The 16,312-nt window shown below is 46.8% G+C and overlaps 1 long non-coding RNA gene across 1 annotated transcript in view; it reads right to left on the reverse strand.

Moving 5' to 3' along the window:
• The window catches only part of LOC143268104 (uncharacterized), a 33,052-nt gene extending 23,417 nt beyond the window's left edge, over positions 1 to 9,635 (reverse strand). Inside the window, exon 1 of the long non-coding RNA XR_013043706.1 lies at positions 9,385 to 9,635. This is a non-coding gene — a long non-coding RNA (uncharacterized LOC143268104). The remainder of the gene's footprint in view (positions 1 to 9,384) is intronic.
• Positions 9,636 to 16,312: the final 6,677 nt, after the last annotated feature.

Here is a 16,312-nt window from a genome sequence, read left to right on the forward strand (position 1 = left end):
GCTGATGATCAGAAACTTATGATTTGGGATACTCATTCAAACAATACTTCCAAGCCAAGCCACTTGGTCGATGCTCACACTGCTGAAGTGAACTGTCTGTGTTTTGATCCTTATAGTGAGTTCATTCTTGCCACAGGATCAGCTGACAAGACTGTTGCATTGTGGGATCTGAGAAATCTGAAATTCAAGTTGCATTCCTTTGAATCACATAAGGATGAAATATTCCAAGCTCAGTGGTCACCTCACAATGAGACCATTTTGGCGTCTAGTGGTAGTGATCATAGGCTGAATGTCTGGGATTTAAGTAACATTGGAGAACAGTCCCCAGAAGATGCAGAAGATGGCCCACCAGAGCTGTTGTTTATTCTTGGTGGTCACATTGCCAAGATATCTGATTTCTCCTGGAATCCCAACGAACCTTGGGTGATTTGTGCTGTATCAGAAGACAATATCATGCAAGCGTGGCAGGTGGCAGAGAACATTTATAATGATGAAGACCCTGAAGGAAGTGTGGATCCAGAAGGACAAGGATCCTAGACATGTCTGCACTTATGGTTTGGACTCCCCTTGTTGTCCTCTGAACCCTAGAAGGATTGAACACTGGCTTGAGACACAGACTTGGTTCACCCATCCGGCTACAATAGGTGCCACCAACAAAACTATTAGCCCAAAGTATGGGGGTTTTCTAAATCTTAACTGGGGACTTAAATCAACAAAGCCACAGACTTATATTTAAATTTTCCTTCAGGAATTTTCAAGTAACAACCCAGGTCTAAAGCAGCTTCAGAAATGGGGCATATTACGTGTGATTATTTTTCTTCTTAAGCTATATCCCCAAGTTTTTCAGATTCTCAAGTAAGAGGCCAGAGTGGATAAGGAATAGAGCCAAGTGAGGTAGGTGTCTGAGCCATGAGTATAACTATTGCAAGATGTCATTTTTATTCAGGAATTAGGAAAGAGTCAAGTCATAGAGTTTAAAGTCCTCACACCTGGCTTTCCAAAATGCACATTTTCCTATGTAAACCAGAGTCTTGGTTTCTTTAGTTAAGACAACACTTTCCTCCTTCCCCTTATATTTTTGCTCATTAGTGTATTTCTTGAGTAGTTTCCATATTATCCTTTTCCTTTCTGTGAAATGGCTTTTGTTGTGTGTGGGTTTTTGTTTTGTTTTCTTTTGTTTTGTTTTGTTTTTTAAACTTGGGACTACCAAGTTGTAAAGTCTATGTTTTCAACTGACAGTCATACCTCTGGTGAACTGTCAGATTGAGAAAGAGTGAATTGCTGGTTTGTCTTTGTTTGTAAAAATAAATTAATCCTCGATGAGAGTTGCTTTTCTAGGGGTCAGTCCTTGACCTCTGTAGTTTGATGCCCTCTCTGTTTTGGTTGACTGGTCTCAGCATCGGGCCTGTTACTCTCCATGACTAACTGTGTAAGTGCTGATAATGGAAAAAATTGCTTTTCTATGAACCAAAAAAAAAAAAAAATTACTTCTCAGCCAGGCAGTGGTGGCTCATGCCTTTAATCCCAGCACTGGGGAGGCAGAGGCAGGCAGATTTTTATGAACTCACTGTCTAGTCCAGGCTAGCCTTGAACTCAGAGATCCACCTGCCTCTGCCTCCTACATGCTGGGATTAAAGGAATGTGTCAGGATTTATTTTAGTTTACATTTCCAGGTTCTAATGCATCATTGTGGGGAAGTCCAGGCAGCTGGAACTTGAAAAGCAGCTGGTCACATCTACCATCAAGAACATAGAAAGAATGACTTCATGCATGTTCACTTTCTCAATTCTTATACAGTCCTGGACCCCAATCCAGGGAATGGCGCCACCCACCCATCATGGTCAGTGTGGTTGCTTGAAAGAAAACGGCTCCCAAAGAGAGTGCACTATTAGGAGGTGTAATCTCATTGGAGGAAGTGTGTCACTGTGGAGGTGGGCTTTGAGGTCTCATATATGCTCAAGATACCACCCAGTGTCTCAGAACACTTCCTGTTGCCTGTGAATCAAGATGGAGGAACTCTCAGCTACCTCTCCAACACCAAGTCTGCCTGCATGCTGCCTTACTTCCTGCCATGATGATAATGGACTAAACCTCTGACTGCAAGTGAGCAGCCACAGTTAAATATCTTCCTTTATGAGAGCTACTGACATCACGGTGTCTTTTCACAGCAATAGAAAGCATACTAAGACAGGCAGGTCTTCACATCGCAACATAATAAAGACAATCCCCCATTAGACACACGCACAGGCCAACCTAATCTACATACTTCCTCACTGAGACTCTCTTCCCTAGGTGTGGTGGTTTGAATAAGAATGTCCCCTTTCACACAGGTATTTGAGCTCTTGGTCCCCAACTGATGGTACTGTTCGCAGAGGTAGAGCAGCCTCATTGGAGGAAGCTGGTCACCGGGGATGGACTTTCAGAGTTTATACCCTCTCTCTACTTGGGATTTGCTCTCTCTACTTCATGTCCGTGGTTGGAGAGGCGATCTCTGTTTTGACTCCAGCCGCCATGTTTCCTCCCTCTCCTGCCCTTCCCATATTATGGACTCTCCCTCTAGAACTGAAGCCCAAGTAAACCTTTCCTTCTGTAAATTGCTTTGCTCGTGGTATTTTATCACAGAGAAAGAACTGCTACACCAGATGATTCTAGACTGCATCAAATTGTCAAAAGTAAGTGTCATACCCTCCCTCCCCATACCACTCTTCCTTGCCTATCACCCTAGAAACTGCACAGCCTTTGGAAAACAAATATATATATATATATATATATATATATATATATATATATATATATATATATGAATGACAAGGCCTCACTCTGTAGTTCTGGCTTACCTGGAACTCTCTATGTAAATCAGGCTGGCTTCAAACTCATAGAGATCCACCTACCCCTGCCCGAATGACATGATTAAAGGTGTACACCACCATATCAAGCCTAGCCTTCTGCCGTTTGTGACACAGACAACATATGGCGTTCTTAAATTTGGTCTTTGAGGAGGGGAATGAACTCCCTCAACTCCCACCCTCTTCTTTAGCTTTCCATACCAGTAGTCTGCTTTCCCCTCTTACCATTTTACCCAGAGGATGGCTGCCCTGGCCTCCATTCAAGGTTTTTCTCCCATTTCTCAGTTTGCCTACTCTCGTGGCCTCACCATCCAGTGTTCTGACAAATGTCTCACTTGTGCCCTGTCCGCTGAACACCTGCCCTGGATTTGGGGCCAGGCTTTCTGATCATCCATGATTAAGGACTACAACTGCAGCTTTCTAATGACTGGCCGACAGCTAAGTTAGCCCGAGTGCTCTCCACGGGAGTGTGCATGTGGGCACCAGTGGAACTGGGTGTGAGTTTTGGGGCCAATGCCTTGCTATCTATTGATGTCAAGCAAACTGCTGAACAGTCAAGCAAAGCAAAGTTCATAAAATCAGAATAAAGCCAACACTCACCTCAGGGGAGTTGTTGGAGTCCGCTGTCTTAAAAGGCTGATAGGCACTGCTATGATGATGCTCTGTGGGCATCTCAGGAACGGACTTCAAAACCCAATTTTGGGGCTGGAGAGATGGCTCAGAGGTTAAGAGCACTGACTGCTCTTCCAGAGGTCCTGAGTTCAATTCCCAGCAACCACATGGTGGCTCATAACCATCTGTAATGAGATCTGGTGCCCTCTTCTGTATACGTAATAAATAAATAAATCTTAAAAAAAAAAAAAAAAAAAAAAAAAAAAAAAAAAAACACCCAATTTTGTTCGTTGGGTGCCCTCAGAAATCTGTGTGCCCCAAAGAAGATGGGTAAAACAGAGGCTTCTGGGAAAACGTAGCAAATCTAGTGAGCCGAGTGATTATTGACGTCTTAGGAAGTCACAAAAATGAAGAAGAAGAAAGGGAGAGAGGCAGGAGAGATTCTAGTTCTGGATTGGCCGTGGCTGACCTGCACTGTGCTCTAGAGACTCTCTCTCTGCTGCATGAGCCTAGACCATGAGAAAATAAGTGCCGAGCTTCCTGCCTGCAGCGTGGTCTGGTTTGCTACAGCTGTGAGTCCATTTCAGTCCAAAGGGCATATGTAATGGGAAGCGAACTGCCCTTGCGTATCCTCTGCTACTTGTTATGGTTTGAATCTGAAACATCCCTCACAGGCTTATGTTTTGAATGCCTGGTCCCCAACTTGTAAACCTCTTTTTAAGGGCTGTGGAGCCATTAGGAGTTGGAACCTGGCCAAGGGAGGGAAGCCTTTGAAAGCTATACCTACCTTTGTCCCCAGTCTATGTTCTCGGCGTCATGAGCCACCACTGTGGTTATTTTCTGTTGCAGTGATAAAACACCGTGACCAAAGTTTATGTTGGCTTATGGTTCCAGAGGGATAAAAGGGTTCCATGGCGGTGAAGTGGAGGTATGGCCCCAAGCAGCAGGCAAGGCAGCAAGCGCCTGAAGCTGAGAGAAAACATAAAGCAGAGAGGGAGCAAACTGGAAACGGCTTGAGGCCTTCACCGTCCAAAGCCTGCCGCTAGTGACTACTTCCCTCCAAAGAGGCCACACCTCCTAAGCCTCCTCAAACTGTGCCACAGCCTGGGGACACAAAGCCTAGGGAGGACATTCTCATGCAAACCGCCACAACCAGCATGTGAAGAACACTGACCTCACAGTCCTGGTACCAGGACCTCACCACATCCTCTCCATTACGGCAGAATGAAATCCCTGTGAAACTGTGAGCCCAGTACACCTTCCCTGCTGTCAGGCATTTCTCTTGGGTACTGTGATCACAGTACCACAAAACAACCAGGACACCACCCAAAGAAAGGACTCGATACCCAGCATCACCACTCAGTGGTTGAAAAGATACCATTTTATATGTGGGGCTGCTCTTCTGAGGGGGCATCAGAAACACGCCACTGACTATGATATATATATATATATATATATATATATATATATATATATATATATATATATATATGACAAACTTATACACACACACACACACACAAATACATGTAAGAATATGGATAAAGTCCCATAGAGTATATATAAAGACCATATATAAAATTTGTCTTAAAATGATTTTCAAGCCCTTCTCTGGTTTGCTGGTTTTTCTGTAGCATGTTAGTAAGAAAAATATTAGCACTGCCATTTTCCACATAGAAAAAAATGCAAACATAAAATCTAGATAAAAGTAAGTAAAAAGACACTAAAATCTCTATACAATATTATTTATTAATGGTCAAGGACATATGTAAAAACAAAACAGACTATAATCACTTTTATAACTACTGATTACAAAAAAAGATTTTTTAAATTTTTATTTCATTTATTTATTATTTATATTTTGGTTTTTAGAGACAGGGTTTCTCTGTGTAGCTTTGTGCCTTTCCTGGAACTCACTTGGTAGCCCAGGCTGCCCTCGAACTCACAGAGATCCGCCTGGCTCTGCCTCCCGAGTGCTGGGATTAAAGGCATGTGCCACCACCGCCTGGCGACAGCAACTCTTATAAAGAAAAACATTTAACCGGGGGGTGGGAGGGGTGGGGGGGGTGGCTTACAGTTTCAGAGGTTTAGTCCATTATCATCATGGTGGGAAGCATGGAGGCAGCCATGGTGCTGGGGAAGGAGCTGAAAGTTCTACATCTGGATCCATCAGCGGCAAGAAGTGAATTGATTTGAGCTTCTGAGACTTCAAAGCCACCCCCTGGAGGCACACTACCTCCAACAAAGCCACACCCACTCCAACAAGGCCACACCTCCTAATAGTGCCACTCTCTATGGACCAAGTTTTCAAACACATGAGTCTATGGGGGCCATTCCTATTCAAGCCCCCATACCAACTATGTATAAGGATAGAATATGGAGATGATCTGGAGCAGATACGAGTATTGGTCTTTTATTTACTTTGAGGCAGACACTGGCTAAATTGCCCAGACTGGACCCAAACTCTGAATCCTCCTGCCTCAGCCACCTGAATAGCTGGGCACCCCAAAGAACTGTCCCATGGCCTCACTAGACTAAAGGTTTTTTCCTACTCACTTGAACACCTTGAATGATAATCCTTGAATGATTCTCTTCTCCTGGGATCATAAGAAAACAGGCGCATTAGGCCACAGGGCAAATAGCAATGAGTGTGGCTGATGGCAACCCTGAGAGCATCCTTACCCCTTCATCTGCACATTCTTTATTGGGCTGCAGCACTCCCAGACAGTCTGTCTCACACCATCTCTCATCCTATGTCCGATCCTGAGTCTACAGTGAAGAGCGGCAGCTGATTGCAGTGAGATGCTGTGTTTAGATGTAGTGGAATTTGCCCCTTATAAGCGGTCACTTACAACAACAGGAAGCACCACCTCCTTTGGGCTCTATCGCCCAAGGTCATGGGCGGAGCAAATACCACTACATTCAGATGTGGAACTGGCCAGTGATGGTGAAGCTTCAGCTTTGCCTAGTGCTTTTCCTTTAATGCAGGAGTAAATTGTGATATATTCCTGGAGAAAATACTCTCCTCAAACGATGGTCCAGTAGCCCCTTCCCTTAGAATCAAACCAAACAAATAACCCCTCTGAACCCTGTCCAGGCTGCTTCTGTATCTTGTTACAACAGCCCTAGAGTCATATAATACCAGTAGAATATAAAATACAATAGTTGAAGATTTTAAATAGATAAATATATGAATGTTTCCTAATGGGCTTCTCCTCATTCCTTCCACCAAATAGCCAGAAAAGGGACCTGGAAAAATAGCTGAGCAGGTAAGGGGAGCATACTGCTCTTCCAGAGGACCTGAGTTCGGTTCCCAGCATCCACACGAGGCAGCTTTGAGGGTTCCAATGTCTCTGGCCTCCTTGAGCACTCATGTGTACAACCCCCCGCCCACCACACACACTCACACATAAAAATGATAAAAATAAATCTTTAAAAAATGACCATAAAATTATGAATCAGAAAATTAAGAGTCACCCCCAAAAGGTAATTGATTGCTACAAAACCAGGGTGGGCACATCTGGATATTGAATTCTTCTCTGAGTTTTCTGGTCACTAAGGGCAAGTCAATAAGGTATTACTTTAGCGGATGCCATAAGAAGAAATATGGTGTTCGGTAATAATTAGTGTGCAATTGTGGGGGAGGTCATAAACTCTGAAATTTTTAAAAGCAAGTTTTTGTCAAATTCAATAAATCAAGGGCTTTCTTTCAGGAAAAAAAAAAATCTCTCCCAATGTCAGCATTGATATAGAAACACACACATGCATATCCAAAGAGGACTAGAGGCCCAAACAGAACGGCTCCCATGTAATTTATACCGTGTTATAGCTCAGGGGAAGGACACATGCTCATCACACACAAGACCCTGGGTTCAAGTTTCAATCATCAGTCAGTAGTAGTGGAGGGGGGCAGAGTGTCAGAAACACACACAGCCAACCTTAACTAACTACAAAACAGGTAGTTAAGAGGTCAGACCCTGGGTTGTTGTTTGTTTGTTTTTTAACTAAAATTTAGTATTCTAGACAAGCAATTCATAAGGCTGCCCAAGAAATCTAATATACTCATTTGAAGGCGTGAAACATGAAACCAGGAGAAAAGAGACCGGATCCAAATGTATTTGGGAGCTATTGCTTCAGGGGTCTGGGCCAGCATGCCGTCGAGCGCACAGAGACTCCCAAGACAGGTCCTAGGCACTCCATTTGTGTGACTGGAAGATTCCTGGGTTTCATGTCTGCATTCCAGGGCCATGCTTGCTGGGAAGCCAGGGAATGGCTCATTTCTTAGCCACGTCAAGTCAAGGTTCTTGCTCCTGCACTAGGTCTGCTCAGCTTATCTACTCAGAGAGGATGCTGGGAGCTTGCCGCCTTCCTGGGTATGTGCTCCGGCATGCTGATGGATGTGAGTGAGAGTTCGTTTCAACATCTGATACCCCACTAGTTGAATTAATAGGGCTTTGGTACGTAAAGGAGTTTGTTGGTAGAATTGGGTTTGGATTTTGCTTTTGGTTTTCAATCGACGTTTCTCCTTTTCTCACTTATAAATAAACAAACAAACAAAAACTTTGGGTAAAAAGAAGAAAGCCTGCATGGAGCAGGTCTCATTCCCAACCACCCTGCATACCTATCGCCCTTCTCTGAGTTGGCTGGTTTGAAAGCCTGGAGTTCATCAATTCCTTCCACTGGGGACTTTGAAATGACTATAATTAACCCTTCTCTGGGTGTTAGGATACAACAGTAGCACACACAGAAGGAGCCAAAGAACCTGTGGGGAGGTCTGTCTTCGCACTGCAAGTCCCCCAAGCAAAGACTGTTCATTGCTAGCCTCTTGCATAAAGTTGGCTGTTCATTGCTCCCCACAGCTACCAACCCAGAAGCATCTTCCGCTTCTGACAGACCTTCAGTGACCAAGTGTCTGAGACTCCATTGAGAGTGCTACTGAAAGGAACTCCAATCAGTGGAAGAGGGCAAAATAACCTGAGGCTGGAAAAAAAAAAAAAAAAAAGGTGGTGGACAAAATCAGAGTGGGTCAAATGGAGAAGAAGCTATTCCTACTGATGGACATGAGCGATTCTGCCTTCTCTCGTGACTCCCCTAAGTTTCATTAGGGACAGCGACAGACAGCCTGCTTAGATGCTCATTGGTGACACACTGCTCTGTTCAGCAACATCGCACTGGTACCCGGATATCCATCATGATGGTAATATTTATACCACAGAAAATCAGCAAAATTGCTGGGCGGTGGTGGTGCACGCCTTTAATTCCAGCACTGGGGAGTCAGAGGCAAGTAGATCTCTGTGAGTTCGAGGCCAGTCTGGTCTATAGAGAGAGTTCCAGGACAACCAAGCCTACACAGAGAAACCCTGTCTCAAAAAAAACAAAAACAAAAAAAGAAAAAGAAAAGGAAAAAAAGAAAATCGGTAAACTCTGCACGTCAGAGCTCTCGCCTCTCCTCCCACCTCCACCCAGAGCCCCCTGTTGAAGGTCCCAGCACAGCGCAACATCTACATACATACTGCACATGACCACGTCATACCCTGAGAAGGGCGCCGAGGGTCATGCCCCACCCACTCGAGCTGCTGAGTGTGTGTACAAATCCCTCTGCAGGAATGGCCTTGAGCTCCAAGGAACAATCTCAGCACAGGCCTGCTCCCTGCCCTGGGGCAATATCCTGGCCAACTAGTCAGCTCTGGGATGGGACAGCAAGACCAATTCTATGTAAGAGCTTTAACACACACACACACACACACACACACACACACACACACACACACACACATGCACGCACGCATGCACACGCACACACACACATCCTGCCTGGGAAAGGGAATTTTTGGCTGGCTCTGTTATTTTACGAACAGCATTCCCCTCTGGCCTCCACTGTTGGAAGGGAGAGAGAGGGGAGGCATTGCGACACCATCTCCCTTACCTTTGGGGTTACGTTTCCTTGGTGTGGAAGGACCCTGAGCTTCTTTTCACACCGGCTGTTCAACAACATCCTGACTGAGTTTGAGGACCCGACCCGGCTCTCAGCTCTAGGGACGCTATGAACTCTTTCAAGTCGGGGCGATCCTAGAATCCAGGAGCTGGTGCAGAAGGTTAGAGCTCAGCCTGGACTACAGGGTGACTTCAAGGTCAGCCTGGACTCCATGGTGACTTCAAGGTCAGCCTGGACTATAGAGTGAGCACTAACCACGCAAACATCAGGCCGGAATCTTTAAGTCAGGGAAATTCTATTTCCTCCTCTGTTTAGTCATTCCCTCTTTACCTGCTCATTTTTTTTTCTTTCTTCCGCAACTCCAGATTGGCGCCTCAGATGCCCTGGAGCCAGTTCCTTAGGCTATGGTCTCTTAATTTCTATCTCTTTACCTGTGGTTCCTATGATTCTGATACTTTTGCATTTGATATTCTAATCACTTCGTTTAAGTCATCCAATGTATTATTTTTGTTCATTTAAGTTCTAGGATGCCTTTTAAACTTTTTTTTTTCTTTCTGAGACAGGGTTTCTCTGCGTAGCTCTGGCTGTCCTGGATCTCACTCTGTAGACCAGGCTGGCCTCGAACTCACAGAGATCTGCCTGCCTCTGCCTCCCGAGTGCTGGGATTAAAGGCATGCACCACCACGGCCTGGTGCATTGTCTTCTTGCTATCTTTCTTTTCTTCCCTCCTGGCCTGATGAGTCCCACAGAGGCATTGCTGCTCTCTGCAGCTCAGCCCTGAGGTTCCATACGTCGTAAGAAACCTGCCAGAATAGCAAGGCGTCTTAGTCATGTTTCTATTCCTGTGATAAAAGATCATGACCAAGACAACTTAAAAAACAACAAAAAACAGCAAGAACAACAACAAAACCATTTGTTTTTAGATTTATTTTAATGTTATGAGTGTTTGCCTGCAAGTTTGTCTGTGTACTGAAAGAATGATTAACGGTGTTGGTGGCAGTGCTGGTTACCGATGGAAAAGTCATGAGCCGTGGCCACGACTACCTGGTTACAGAGAGCTTTATTTAGGGGAAGACGGGGGGGGGGGGGGGGGGGGGGGGGGGGGGGGTAGGGGGTTGGGGTTGGAGAACCAGGCCTAGAGAGAGAGAAAGATGGTGGAGTGGGGGAAGAGAGTAGAGCATCCTGCTTTTAAGGCGCAGATTGTGTGACCACACCCTGAGTACGTAGTCGCCAGTGCCCCTTGATGACTTAAGACCAAACCCTCCCACCCCCCCCCCACCCCCCGAACTGCGCATGTGCAGTCATGTAGCTGGGCAGAATTCTAACATGTACCACACATATGTACCTGGCGCCCAAGAAAATCACCAGCCACCACTTGGGTGCTAGAATCGAACCCGTGTCTTTCACAACAAGAAGTGCCCTTAACCTCTATCTAGCAAGCTCTCCGGCCCACGACAACTTATACAAGAAAGCATTGGATTGGGCTTACAGTCCCAGAGGGCTAGAGCCCATGATGTCTGAGCAGAGGCGAGGCAACAGGACCAGCTGGGAGCTCACGTCTCGATCCACAAGCAGGTGGCAGAGAGCACGCTGGGGATGGTGAGAGTCTTTTAAAACTCAAAGCTCATCCACGGTGGCACACCTCCTCCATCCAACAAGCCCTCACCGTAATCCTTCCCAGACAGTTCCACCAACTGGGGACACCAAATGGATGAGCCGACGTGGGCCAGTCTCTTTCAAAACACCGCGGAAGGAATTGCTTCATGAGCCCGCAGTGCAGCAGCACACAGGTCCCCTCTGAAAGGATGAATGGGGCTGGTTGGTTGGCGGAGGAGTCGCGTGCCACGGCAGAACGCAGTATTATTTTTTAGAGCTTTATTGGGGGGAAAGGAGGAGGGAGAGAGAGCCAGGCCTGGCAGAGGGGACAGAGAGAGGAAACACAGGAAGAGAGGCGCAGAGAGAGAGCATGAGGGTCCGTGTCAGCTTTTTAAGGTCACCCGCTGATGACGTAAGATGCCAGACAAGCCCCGGAGCTGTGCATGTACAGAATCCTAACATCCTCTAGTCCCGGTCAAGATATCAGGATCAGGTGCTCTGCTGTCTCTCCGCGGTCAGCTTCTTCTCTGCTGCTGAGTTGGTGAGGGTTGTCCAGCACAGATGCTCACCACCCTTTCCCCTGGGGTCATGAATATGAAGGAGCCAAGCACAGGCCTCACCACAGTGAGCATCATCTCTAAGCTTTCCAGGCACTGGTACCCAGGGAAGGAAGTCCCACCCCAGCCACCATCATCCAGCCTCCATCAAAGCCGAAATAGCCTTCTGTAATGGTGTAAATATAAAATGTCCATCCACTGCCCTGGGCTGGTGTGTGGAATGCTTGGTCTCCGGCTGACGGTGCTGTTTTGGGAGCTGGGGCCTAGCTGGGGGACGTGACTCTGCCTGTGACTGTCATCCCTGGTCCTTGGTCCCATTCTTTCACTCTGCTTCCCGTCTACCAGGAAATGAGCAGTCTGCCACACGTGGCCACCGATGCACAGCCTCGCCACAGGCCCAGCCAGACCCAACAGACCAGGTGACTATGGTCCTAAACCTCTGTATCTCTGAACTAAAATAAACCTCCCCCACTTCTGTTTTTTATGTCAGGTAATTTGTCATAGCAACAAAAGGTCTGACACACTCTCCCTTCTCCAGGATCTGCCTCCATCATTCCCATCAGCAGAACTATCAGCCGCAAGCTGAGAAAGGAGGCACAAAATCGACCGAGTTAACAAAACCTAGACAGCCCACAACCTGTCTTTGAATATAAAGGACCCTCTTGATCTGCTGACCCCGGCTAGTTCCTCATTTGCTATTGATATGATTGAACTTCTATCCTCTGATTTCTTGGGAGGAAAAAAAAAAATCTTCAAAGTTGTGGTGATATTTTATTTGTGCTTTGATGAATAAAGCTTGCCTGGGGATCAGGGGGAAAAGGCCAGCCATTTTAAGTAAACAAAGTCAGGCAGCGCACGCCCTTAATCCAATCAAATAAGACCGTTTAGAAATTCGTCTACACAAAGTTGTGTGTGTTAAAGAAACATCCTGGGCTAGTTGGATTTACTTTAAAATTGTGTTTAGGGGCCAGTGAGATGGTTCAGTGGGTCAAGGTGTGTGCCTCCAAGTCAGACAGTCTTAGTTTGAACTTCAGGGCTCACATGGTAGAAGGAAAGAGCTAACTCCTACAATTTGATCTCTGACCTCCACATACATGTTATGCTATGGTTGTGCATGTACACACACACACACACACACACACACACAAGTAAATAAATATGTAGTTAAAATTTAAAATTGTGTTTATAAGGAAAATCAGCGGCTGAAAAGGTGTATGTATGGATATATTATGTGTGTGTCTCCTACATCTATAGGTATATTAAATAAAACCAAAGAAAAGTCTGCATGGATAAACACCACACTGTTATCATTAGACGTTATATTTATAAATCACTTATCTTTTTCTTGTCTACCTCATCTAATGCTTCTTATTGATGAAAGACAAAAGAATGATTCTGTCCCATTGCTCACTCAGCAAAACTCATTAGAAGTAGACACGTGAGTCTCATAGGAGTTTTCAGAGAGCACCGTGGAGGAGGCGTAACCAGAGCTTGGCATTTCCATTCCAGAGTCTATAAAATGAGGCCTTCATCTTCTCAGCGGCCTCATAGGCTGTTGGTATCAAAGGAGGACCAGAGGATAGATGCTTCTCACCTAGAGTCACTCGGGATGGACCTGGGCTTAGAACAGAGTTCAAAGATGATGATCAGCCCAAGTCCCTAGGTCTCCTCCCACCATTCCAGGGCCCTGTGCTCTCTCAGAACAGAATCACTTCCTGTTCATGGTGACTCCAGGCCAGACCTGTTGCCTAGCGCTTCGGTTTTGCTAAATCCATTCTCCGCTCTCTGGTTAACACAGTGTGTGTTATAGATGGCATGCTCCGCCGTGGCCAACCTTGGACTTGCAGTTCTATCTAGACTGGAGCCTGAAGTTCAAGCCTTATAGGAAGATTTCCGCTCAACAGAAGGGCTCACATTTGACATTCTTTAGGAGGCCTTGGGCCCTGCTGGTTCACACAGCAGATTTCTTTTGAAGGGGCTGTGCTCCATGGCAATGGTTGTGGCCCAGAAGAAGGCATCAGTCTCCTGGGACAGTGACACAGAAAGGTCTGTCTGTGCTGGCTGTATAGAGGGCTCAGGGTGTTGCACGCATCCTCCTGATTCTAACTATATGGCAACCTCAGTGAGTTGGGCAATCTTATGTAAATTGTCTGTTTCTTCCCAAGTGTTCCTCTGCCCTGAGGTCATCTCTGGGCCTATTAAAGCTCCCCTTCAAGGTTGCCAAGTATGATTCAAGGGAAAGATTGGGTGTGTTCTTGCAGCACTCCTCAAGAAAGCCTATAGTTGCTAAGGGATTGCTACAAGACAGTCTTGCGGACCTGTGTCCCTGATCTGTCCCTCAGGCATCTGGAAGACCCAGCCGCATAAGAACAGGCTTGCAGAATGGGTGAAATTTAAAGGGCCACCAAACAATTCTGCAGAGGTACTATTCTCTCAAGAGGCATGTGACATTAGAGACGTAGTATAGGGCAGGGTCTGCGGGCTCTCTGGATTTGCTGGTTGGATCCTGAGTATGTCTGGGGTGAAGGCTAGACAGGCTGGGTCAGCAGGGCAGCTCTCGGGGAAGCCAGGAGCCGCAGTGCCTTAACCACGGGCACAGAAGGGTTGCAGGAGTTTCAGAACCAGAGTGACCACACCAGCACATACCAGCCAGAGAGCAGCTCCAGGCTGAAACCACTTCTGAGCCGAGCTGCCCCTCTGGCAGAAGCTGTGACCCCATTGCTGCAAGCCATGTTTTATGGAGTTCTTTTATGAGTCTCCCATGGAACCCATAGCCACATCATAAAATTAAATACCCCATTCTGTACATCAAGTCCACTGACTTCTCGAGCCCTGATTAGCACTGGGCTTTTCCTCCCGGATTGTGTTACAGTAACGTTATAACTGACAGCAAAGAGCCCATTGCCAGGAGCAGTTAAATCCTCCGGGGCTCACTGGCTTAGTCTCAAATCACCGTGTGGTGCGGGTGTGGCCCTCTTTCTCTGAAGGCTTTTTTGGCTGCTTCCCATTAATCTCTGGATCTTTCGTTCCTCCCCTTCTCCTTCCATTGGACCTCTCCAGTTGCCTTAGAGCCAAGAGTCCCCCTAGTACTTGCCTAGGGTCACAGGTCAGGGTAGCCCCAACTCACCCCTGAGAATAAATTTAGCCCGTGGGTGATATCCCAGATGGAGAGGTTATCTTTAGCCTGGCAGAGGTGGGGAGTCAGTCCAGGCCATGGTGCAAACAGCAGGAGGGGGGGGGGAGGGGAAGGGATCCAGTCCCTCAGCCTCAGCCTACAGCCTAGCATTGGAGTATGCTCGGGTGACAGAGAATGAAGTCACAGCATACTTTCCAAAACATGAGGGACACCAGGGAATAACGGTCTGTTTTATTTTTCCATCCTGTGAACCAGGAAGAATTTTAACAGAAAATAGGTCTGCATTGTGGGCCGGCTGCATAAAACCTCACACGCATGTCCTTTAAAAAGAGCCACAGTCCAGCATGATGTCCAGCCTTCCTCACTCATATATGCTCGCCGCTTGTTCCTTACACCTGTGGCCTGAAGGTGTAAAGCTTCAAGACTTAAGAAAAATGTGTGGAAAACAGCTATGTGGGACCGTTACATGGGGTGAAGGAGAGGACCAGGAGGGCTCCATTTCAAAGCCGGGCTTCCTCAGTTCACTCCAGGAATCCCGAGGACAAGAAAACACTAGACTTCACCCAGTAACTTGCCTCATTATCACGCTGATATAAGAAAGAGATCCTTTGCCAGGTCGGGGGGCCACAAGTCTATAACCCCAGCTACTTGGGAGGCTGACCCAGGGGAGAACAAGTTCAGGCCTGTCTGGGCTCCAGAGTGGGTTCAAAGCCAACCTGGGCAACTCAGGGAGACCCAGTGTCAAAAACAAAGGAGCAAAGGAAGGAGGGAGAAGGAGGGTTATAGCTCAGTGCCCAGCAGGCATGAGACCTTAGGCTCAATCCCTAGAACTATTAAAAAGAAGAAACAAGTAAAGGGAGGAGGATAAGAAGGAGGGAAAGGGGGAAGGAAGCAGGGAGGGAGGAGAGAAAACCTTCTTTACTGGCTGAAATCCTTCCCTGTAACAGTCTGCACCCAGAGCCTCCCATTATAGAATACTTCATTAGACTCTTTTGTCAAAATATCTGAACACTTGCTGGTTATTATTAGGGCAAATCGAGAGCCCAGGCTGAACTTGAGCTGGGTTCTGACATGTCTGAGCATGTCTGACAGCTGTGCGTGAGGCCCTGGTCTCCTGGGAAGTAGCCTGTGCTGTGGGACAGGAGACAGAGCCCTAGTTAATCCAGGAAGACAGTCTTAGATGCTGGGGGGGGGGAGGGGAGAGCAACTGGTCTGAGTACCCTTTGCTCTTCTGTCTGAGTCCCCCTGGGGAGCAACAGACCATAGTTAAGAACTGGCAGGACTGCTTAGTGAGGTCTCGTGTGAAACATGGCATGAGGGGTCGAGCTGGGAGCTCTGATACTGGACCATCACCCAGGAGTGGGAAAGACAGGGTCCCAAATGGCTGGATAGCCCCATAGGAGCAGGGCCCTGGGGATACTCGGGAAACTCCTGGGCCTAGCCAGCTCTTGCTCTAGGAAGACCGTGGGGGTACAGTACCCTCTAGAAGGACACTGGTTCTTGAGAACCCAAGTGAACTGAACTGACTTTGCCGTGCCTCTTTGTATTCTTTCCTTCTCTGGACTGAATGATGCCAGCTTGCACAGCGGCTCCACAAAGCAGCAGCTTCTGCTTTCTCATTGCATGAGGA

Source organism: Peromyscus maniculatus, chromosome 12 (genome assembly GCF_049852395.1).
Source record: "Peromyscus maniculatus bairdii isolate BWxNUB_F1_BW_parent chromosome 12, HU_Pman_BW_mat_3.1, whole genome shotgun sequence".
NCBI classification, from domain to species: Eukaryota; Metazoa; Chordata; class Mammalia; order Rodentia; family Cricetidae; genus Peromyscus; species Peromyscus maniculatus.